This window comes from Sciurus carolinensis, chromosome 9 (genome assembly GCF_902686445.1).
Source record: "Sciurus carolinensis chromosome 9, mSciCar1.2, whole genome shotgun sequence".
In the NCBI taxonomy this organism is placed as follows: domain Eukaryota; kingdom Metazoa; phylum Chordata; class Mammalia; order Rodentia; family Sciuridae; genus Sciurus; species Sciurus carolinensis.
The window spans coordinates 22,419,375-22,429,165 of record NC_062221.1 but is presented as its reverse complement, the minus strand read 5'-3'; the positions used below and the strand labels follow the sequence as shown (position 1 = coordinate 22,429,165).

General features: G+C 43.6%; 1 long non-coding RNA gene across 1 annotated transcript; it reads left to right on the top strand.

Moving 5' to 3' along the window:
• The first annotated feature begins 3,809 nt into the window (after positions 1 to 3,809).
• Positions 3,810 to 9,572, top strand: LOC124992373 (uncharacterized). Its single transcript, XR_007110111.1, has 3 exons — positions 3,810 to 3,877; positions 4,502 to 4,630; positions 8,747 to 9,572. It is a non-coding gene; the product is annotated as an uncharacterized LOC124992373 (long non-coding RNA).
• Positions 9,573 to 9,791: the final 219 nt, after the last annotated feature.

The window sequence follows — 9,791 nt, the reverse complement described above, 5'->3', positions numbered from 1 at the left end:
GCTCAGTGGTGGAGCACTTGCCTAGCCTGTGTGAGGCACTGGGTTCGATTCTCAGCACTGCATATACATAAATTAAATAAACGTCCATTGACAACTAAGAAAATATTATTAATAACAAAGAATATGCTAGTCCAGTGGCTCTTGAATCTGGCTGGTCATCAGACTCACCTAGAAGCTTGTTAAACATAGATTAGTCGCAAGCTCTTGCACCCCACAGTTTCTGATGCAGTGTGTCTGGAGAAGAGGTCTAAGCAATGCCAACACCGCTGATCCAGAGCCCACACTTTGAGATTCATGGAAATTTGATAATATGCACTAGACACATATTTTGCTTTCATTTGAGCATCCCCAAGACACCTTGAAGGAGGTCTCATTGCCCCATTTTTCACATGAGGAAAGTAGAGGTCCACAACTAGAGAATGACCAAACCAAACTTTGAGTTTCAGTCCAACTCAGTCCAAAAGCCATGGTTTTCCTACTATTTCAAACCAGCCCTGCGCACTTCCTGGAGAAGTAGATCTAGACTCTTATCTGAGCTGGCAATGTCGTTAGAATCTCCAGGCCTGGGAGTAGACAGGTGTGGTAAAACCATTCAGGGCCTCATTCTAATGAAATAATGTGATAGTTAACAGAATGGTTTGGAAGGGATCCAGAATGTAGGCATCAATGACCTTGACCAAAACGTTCTGATTCTCTGAAGCTAAACAAAAATGCAAAAAAAAAAAAAAAAAAAAGTAAACACCACTTCTGCTTTCTCCTTTCATAATGACAGAGACCTCTTGCAAATCAGACTTTTATCTGACTGTCCCCCTTCACTTTCCCATGTGCCTCCTGCTACATTAACTCAGTTGAAGAAACAATTCTATAAAGATGTGGTATAAGTAACGGCTTCGTGCTGGGCACGGTGGTCAATGCTTGTAATTCCATCTTGTAACTCCAGAGGCTGAGGCAAGAGGATAACAGGTTTGAGACCAACTTCAGCAATTCAGTGAAGCCTGGTTCAAAAGAAAAACTAAAAAGCAGGCTGGGGACATAACTCAATGGGATAGTGCCTCTGGGTTCAACCCCTGGTACAGCAAAAAAAAAAAAAAAAAAAAAAAAAAAAGCACATCCCCAGCTTTTTTTTTTTTTTAATTTTTAATTTTTTTAACCTTTGATTTTGAGACAGGATCTTGCTAAATTGCTTTAGGGCCTTGCTAAATTGCTGAGGCTGGCTTTGAACCCAGATCCTCCTACCTCAGCCTCTGGAGTTGCTGGGATTACAGGTGTGTGCCACTGCACCCTGGGGAATCATATCTTTCTTCTGTCACTCAGACATAAATTACCAATTTAAGAAATGAGAAAGGAGATACTGCTGTAGATTCTACAAAGATTAAAAGAATGATAAGGGAAATTTATGAACAACTTTATGCCAATAAATTCTACAACTCGGATGAAATGAAAAATTTCCTTGGAACACACAAACTACCAAAGCTCACTCAAGAAGAAACAAACAGGGTGAGGGGGTGCATGTCCATAATCCAAGTGACTCAGGAGGATCACAAGTTCAAGGCCAGCCTAGCAACTGAGCAAGGTCTTGTCTCAAAAAAAGAAAAAGGGCTGGGGAAGTAGCTTAGTGGTAGATCACCCCTGGGTTCAATTCCAAGTGTCAAAAAGGAAAACAAAAACAAAAACTGAAGGCTCAGTAGAAAGCAATAAGATAGATTATTTAGTGTGGTTTAGGGACATTGTTGAATGTAATTAAGAAATCAGGCTTAGAATCAAAGAGGTCTCTTTTCTGTTTTCTTTTTAATTATTCCCAGTGTTGACAATGTACAAAGAAATGGACACATGCAGATAGTGTTTGTGAGAGCATGAGATGGCCCAACTTTTCTGGAGGATAATTTGATGATTCATAACCACAACCTTTAAAATTTGCTTACCCTTTGACCTAGAAATCCTACTGCCAGAAGTTTACTCCAGGGATGCACAGAGAGACTTAGCTATGACTGTTCATTACAAGGTATATGATAATAAAACACTAGATACAGCCAAAGGTCTTGACTGCAGGGGAGTAGCTAACCACAGTACGCTCCATGGATGCCAACCTCGCGGCATTGGCTACTGCAGAACTCGTGAGGACACAGAAGGACGTGCAGGACAGATTGTTGAGTGAAGGCAAGCAAGCTTGAAATCTCATTTTCTAGTTTCTTTATTTTATTTCACTTTCTATCTTGAAAAAGGAATTTATGCACACAAATACATGCATGAAAAGAAGGTCACAGTGGATATCCAAAATATGAACAGAGGTTGTTGTCTCCTTGTAAAATTAAGGGTCATTTTTTAGTTCTTCATTTTGTTTGTCTAGCTTTTCAAATTTTCATATAAGGAATCTTTTAGGTTTGGGGTTTTTGTTTGTTTGTTTTTTTGTAGTGCAGGGATCAAACTCAGGGTCTTGCCCATGCTTGGTAAGAATTCGATCATGGAGCTACAATGATATCCCCCACCATTTTTTTTTTGATCATGCATACTATTTTTTAATACTTTTTTAGTTGTAGATGGACACAATACCTTTATCTGTTTTTATGTGGTGCTGAAGATGGAACCCAGCGCCCCACTCATGAGAGGCGAGAGCTGTACCACTGAGCCACAACCCCAGCCCCGACCGTATTTTTAAAGGGGAAAAAATTCTAGCAGCTAGTTAGAAATGTCAGATAAAATATACCATGGGACATACCTATTGTAAAAATTATTCATTGTTTATCTGAAATTCAAATATAACTGGTCACATATTTTTATTTGCTAAATCACATAAACATGCTTTTTTTTTTTTGGTACCAGGGATTGAACCCAGGGGCACTTTACCACTGAGCCACATCCCCAGCCCTTTTTTATATTTTATTAGAGACAGGGTCTCACTGAGTTGCTTAGAGCCTTGCTAAGTTGCTGAGGCTGACCTTGAATTTGCGATCCTCCTGCCTCAGCCTTCCAAACTGCTGGGATTATGGGTGTGCACCACCTGACTCAGCACAAACTCACTTTTAATGCAAAGTAATAAAAGGTTAGTGTGCTCGATCCTGAAGGACTCGCCCCAATGAGGGCAGGAGGGGAATTGATTATTCCAAGTCTTTTAAACTAGGTAATTAGGATTTAGGTAGATAAGAAAGGAAGATCACCTTGCCTGGAGCCTGTTAGCTCCACAGCGGTGACCTCCGCCACCATCCTCCCATCCCACCCCTCCCCCACTTTCCTAATCTGAAAGTCCTAGAGAAAATTACTTGTCTCCCCCAAATCTCAGTAATGTTGCCTGTCTTACAAGGATCAAATGAGAACATATGTGTGAAGCCACTTTGTAAATTGCAAACAGCACATTATTATCATGTTAGTAAATTACACACACAAGGACATATTATGCAGGAACAGAACATCTGCTGCAGAGAACTGCAGAATTTGTTCATTGCAGCAGATTTTTGATGGCTCTCTGAGGTCAAAACAACTCAAAGTTTAGTCACTCCAGGACCAAACCCATATATTAACATCCATCCCAATTGTTCTATGATCCTATTTATAGGCGCACTGATCATTAAGTGTTGTTGGAACAGTTTGCCGCAAGTCGGTTATTAAATTGCTCAGCGAGTTGTGTGCATCCCAAGGCTCCGAGGAAGCCTGCGTGGTTTATGAGTTTGGCAGCTCGTAACTCCAGGGCCTCACCTTATCCTCACACGCTAGCCGTGGTCACCTTGGAAACTGCCCTATTCTAGATGCAGAGCACAGAGCACCCTGGCTGACACAGAATTCATCAGCAGCTGCCTTCCTGACTGGTCTCAGAGAGAAGAAGTCAGTGCCTCTTCGGTCACCTTAAGGAGGACCTGTGGTGGATGTCTGAAGGATCTTCCAGGTGAGAATTAATACACAAAGGTGGGGTTTAGGGCTGGGGAGATAGCTCAGCTGGTAGAGTGCTTGCCTCCCAATCACAAGGCCCTGAGTTCGATCCCCAGTACCGCAAAAAAAAAAAAAAAAAAGGTGGGGTTTAGGAGAAAATGAAAAACAAGAGAGAATGATAGGCACAGTGGTGCACGCCTGTAATCCCAGTGACTCAGGAGGATGAGGCGGGAGGATTGCAAGGTCCAGGCCAGCCTGGGCCACTAGCAAGACCCTGGCTCAAAATAAAACAAAAAAGGTCATGGTGGAGTATCTCAGTGGTACAGTTTTCCTGGTAAGCCCAAGGCCCTGGGTTCAAATCTCCAGTACACCAAGAGACAGAGAGAGAGAGAGAGAGAGAGAGAAGGAAATTAAAGGAGAAGGAAAGAGGAAAGGCAAGAAGAAAGAGAAGGATAAAAAGATTCAGATGAAGAAAATTAGAAGATTATTATTCTGTTTTACAAATGAGGAAACTGAAATCCAGGAGCTCAAGATTACTTAACCAATAAGCATCAGAGATATGCAAATCCAGGAGAAATAAAATCCCATGAGGACAAAAAAAAAATCCCCGAAGAACAATAAATTTTCCAAATGTCCACAGATGTAAAGAATCACCTGTGTTCATGTCCGTCACCCAGAGGATGAAGTACGAGAAAAGATATGAAGGACACTGGATGGACACTTCTAAAGAGAACATGCTCAAAGTCAGCAAAATATGTCACTAAAACAGGTAAGTAGGGACATTGCTGGTGACAATTTGCAAATGTATCAAGAGTCATGAAAATATTATTGAAATTATGGCATTTGACAGTAAATGGATGGAACTGGAGACTATCATGCTAAGTGAAATAAGCCAGTCCCAAAATAACAAAGGCCCAGTGTTCTCTCAGATATGTGGATGCTAACCCACAATAATTGCCGGGGGGAGAGGGGGTTTGGAGAATAGACGTTCACTGAATTAGACAAAGGGTAATGAAGGGAAGGGAGGGGGAATTGGAATAGTAAAGACAGTAGAATGAATTGGATATAACTGTCCTATGGTCATATGGAATAATACATAACCAGTGTAACTCCACATCACATACAACCACAAGAATGGGATCCTAATTAGAATAGTTAAACTCCATGTATGTATAATATGTCAAAATACACTCTATTGTCATGTATTATAAAAAGAAAATATTATAAGATTGTATGCCTGCAATCCCAGCAACTCTAGAGGTTGAGGCAGGAGGATCCCAAGTTCAAGGTTAGCCTGAGCAGCTTAATGAGACCCTGTCTCAAAATATTTTTTTTTTAAAGAGGCAGTCTGGGGGCATAACTCAGTAGTAGAACATTTGCCTAGCATGTGTGAGGCCCTGGGTTCAATCCCTCCCCCACCCCCACCCGGCCCCTGCACCCACCCCTGCCCAGTACATATATATATATATATATATTCCAGTTACTATTGCATAACAAATTACCCTAAAGTTTAATAGCTTGAAACGACAATTTTATGATGTCCCTGAATTCTGTCGGGAATTGAGACAAGGAGCAGTGGGGTGGCTCTACTCTTGTTTCTCTCTCTTTTTTTAATGAATAAAATTTTTCAGGCCAAGGCCTTTCAGCTACCATAACAAGAGGTACTTCCTAGGCTGTGTGGGGTTTTAGGGATCAAGAGGAACTTTCTTTTTTAAAAAAAAAAAATATTTTTAGTTGTAGATGGACACAATACCTTTATTTTTATTTTTATGTGGTGCTGAGGATCAAACCCAGTGCCTTACACGTGTTAGGCAAGTGCTGTACCATTGAGCCACAACCCTGGCCTCTCCTTTCTGTTTCTGAATGACTAGGGAAGGTTTTAGCTGGAAGACTTTATGGCTGGGAGCCTCCATGGCTGCCGGGTTTGGGACAACCTGAAGTTGGACTGGGACTGAGAGTACAGCTCATGAAGCTCACCTGCCTTGCAGACATGAGGTCCTGGGTTCCATCAACAGCACTACAGAAAAAAGGAAAGAAGGAAAGAAAGAAGGAAGGGAGGGAGGGAGGAAGGAAGGAAGGAAGGAAGGAAGGAAGGAAGGAAGGAAGGAAGGAAGGAAAAGTAGGGGAGAAATGAAGTCTGTCTGGTTGCAAATCCATGATGGTCCACTCACATGCCTGCCAGTTGGTGCTGGCTGTTGGCTGGTAATTCAACGGGTCTGTTGCTGCGTAACAAATCTCCCCAGAATTCAGTGTCTTAAACAATCATCCTCAATTTTAAGCTCACTCATGGGTCAGATTGTGACCAACCTATGCTGAGCTCATTCATGCATCTGTGAGTTGGTTGGGGAATCTGCTCTAGACTGAGCTTGCTGGAGCAGCTTGAGGGGTACAACTCTGCCCTGTCTACCTGTCATCCTCTCCCTGGGACCAGCGGGCCCGCCAAGAGGGGCCACGTTCTTCTGATGGTGATGGCAGATGTATAAAAAGAAAAGCTGAAATGTATGAGACTTCTTGAGACCTGAGCTCAGAGCTCTCATATTTTCACTGCTGCATTATTGACACAAGCAAACCCAAAGTAGAGAGGTAGGCAAACCTCATTCACAGAGGGAAAGCACTTCGAAGTGACAGGACAGAGGATGTAAATACAGAGGAGAGTGACAGGAAGGAACCAAAAACATAATCTGTCACAGGGAGGGGCAGGAAAATGAGGCAGCAGCTCCTGAGAAGGGGTTCAAGGGCACAGGGGATAACAGCTATAGCTACTGTCTTGCACCCCCACCCCTATCCCACATAGAAGCATCTGGTCGCCTACCCAATATCCCAATATCCCAATATCCCAATATGCCAATATCCCAATTCCAATATCCATTGCTTTCCTCTTTTACAAGAAGAAATTTGACCCAATTCCAATCAGAGGGAACTCGGTTCTGAATGGTCTAAGCCATTCTCGAAATCGGTGATTGGTTTTGGTGGTAGTGGTCACATGATAAAAGTTCTAGCCAATGAGAAGCGGGAAGATGTTTGCAAACCGGAGAAGGGGTTGGGTTTTAGAAGACAGACGGGAAGAGGAGGCTCTGCTCTGATTGTCTTGTGAGATCTGATCTGCCACCGTTCTCCTGTGTGGCGAAGTGCAGGAAAGAGCCCCCGACTCCGGGATAGGGACAGCGACTGCCTGAGCTGCCCTTCCTCTGGGCCTCCCGACATCCAAGATGAACTTTATTTTCCACAGTCTTCTCTGCCCCGGACTCCAGATACTTCCAACTGTCTGCTTGGCTTCTACGTTCAGATGTCTCACTTAAGTTCTTATCGGCTCCTTGTGGGATTTGGTGAGATTCTCCGATAACAGGAATTGAGCACTCTGGAAATAGTGCCATGAAATTCAACTTATTAGTGAGCTGGTGTGATACAGAGGAGAGAATACCAGTGTGGAGTGTCACACAGCCACAATCTCAGTTGTGTCATACTGATGTGAGGGACCTCCTTTTTCCACCTCTCTGGGTCTCAATTTCTTTTTTTTTTTTGGGGGGGGGGTCTCAATTTCTTTATTTGCAAAATGGGGATAATAGGTGGTGGTGGGGATTACAAAGAGGGCTAGTGCACACCTGTAATCCCAACTCCTTGGGAAGTCGAGTTGGAGGGCAGTCTCAGCAATTTAGTGAGATCCTGTCCAAAATAAAATAAAAAGGCTCAGTGGTAGAAGTTCCTGGGTCCAATCCCCAGTACAAAAAAAAAAAAAAAAGAGAGAGAGAGAATGAAAAACTCCTAACACACAATGCTTAGTAAATATTATGACAGATACAATGAACATATTCTACTTCCTGGATGATTGTAGCCGGGATACATATTGTGTGACCTGCCCAAATGGCTCATCATCGGGGGAGGGCAGAACCAACTCCCCCTGGGCATTTGGATGGCATGTCCCAAGTGAATTCTTGGAACATGATTGAGTGATATGAAAGGGGAAAGGAATTCTGAGGTCAAATAACTTTGGGAACCCCTGGATTAAATGATACCAAAGGAGGTTTCTTTTCTGCAAGACTTCTCAGAGCATTGAGCATGGCGGTGCATTTCGAAATCTCCACTGAGGACTGGCATCTGCAGCATTTCCTAAACCTCCTCATCCTGGGGGACCTTTCCCAGCTGGGCAAGGGTGCATCAGGAAATGAGGCCTCTGTCCGCATGGTGGTGGAACCGCACACGGCCCTCCAGGTTCAGCCTAAACCTTGAGTTCTCAGTCTTCACCCCCAATCCCTGCACTGTAGAAATTCTCTCCTTTCCTGCTTTATCCCTAATGGGAACTTAGAAAGGGCAGCTGTGGTTCTGCAGTCTTTCTTTGTGTCTCCATTCATCCCTACTGCCTGAAGCAAGTCTCCAGAGTTGAGATGTTAGTTCATTTTCTGAGGCTGAAACAAAAGGATGACCTTTTTGGGAATTCGCTGTCTTTGTTCCTGTCCCAAAGCAAGCCCGGAACACAAGGGCAGAGCTGCCTTTCCCTTCTAATCTGTTCTCCCAGCTGCTGAGTTCAGGATATTTCCAGAGAGCTGGCTTTCCTGGATTTTACAGTTGCCTTGTTTTGTGTTAATGGACTTCCAAAAAAGCCCATAATAAGTTTTGAGACTACAAGAGATGTAAGGAAAGGTCCGGATCTGAGGCAGAGCAAAATACTTTAGCAAAATCCTGAGATGCTGGGACAGGGGGGTGGGGGAGGGGGCATAACTCCCCAGGAAATGCAAATGCAAATGAGCTCTTTGCTTCTGTTACCACTTCCCAGAATGGTGAATAAGTGTCCTTCGGAAAGCCACCAGATGAGGTGACTCTCATTTTTCATTTCTGGGTCTTATTCTTGGGAGTGCCGAGAAAACTGAAGTTTTCCTAAACTCTTTAGGGTGAGGAAGACTTTCCCAGGATGACCCTCAAGACTGGAACCACTGGCACCCATGAATCTTTATTAAGCACCTGCTATATGACAGATGCATGTGGTCTCACAGCTGGAGACAAGAACCAACTGCGCGCAAATGGCATACGGTTGGGATTCATCCTAGCCAGAAATCCTAGCCAGACCACCGGCAGCACCTCCAGGCCGTCTGCCCAGTTGCAGTTTAGGAAACTGAACAATGTCTGCAATGTAAGGAATCCCATCCACTTAACCTTTATCAGCCGCTCAGACAGCTGCAGCTGCCACTGAAGGCCCTTGAGAAGATTTACTTAAGTATGAAGTTAAAAGTGGGTTTGTCTTTCATTCATCACACTTGAAGGGAGCAGGCTCTGGGGATAGCAAAAGAGACTAGCAGAGTGTGGGTGGGCAAGGCAGACCCTTGCCTGGGCAGCAAGGAGGCTGGCTGCAGAAAGTATGGAGTGGCAGGCAGCTCTGACCTTTGCACACCCCCGGGGTTGATGGGGAGGGGAGTCTGAGGAAGAGTCAGCCTGTTGTGGTGAGCTGGAGATCAATGGTCTTACCTATGACAAGGCTGGGTCATCTCAACTTCCTGGTGGGTGAAAAGTAAAACGGTTACTCTAGATCTATTGGGAATATTTTAACTGTGGTCATAATCAATTAAAATTTATCATTATCAATATTTAGTATATTACAATGTTGCACAACCATTACCGCTATTTAGTCCCAGGAAATTCCATCAACCCAAAAGGAAATCCCATATCTAGCTGAGCATTGTGGTACTGAAATTTCAGCTACCCGGGAGGCTGAGGCAGAAGGATTGCTAATTTGAGGGTAGCCTCAACAACTTAGACCCTGTCTCAATGTAAAATAAAAAGGGATGGAGGTGTAGCTCAGTGGTGAAGCACCCTTGGGTTCAATCCCTAGTACTGAAAAAAAAAGAAAAGGGAAAAAGAAGAAAGAAATTCGGTATTTATTAAGGAGTCACTCCTCATTACTCCCTCCCCCCACGCCCTGAAAACAATTAGTTGGCCTT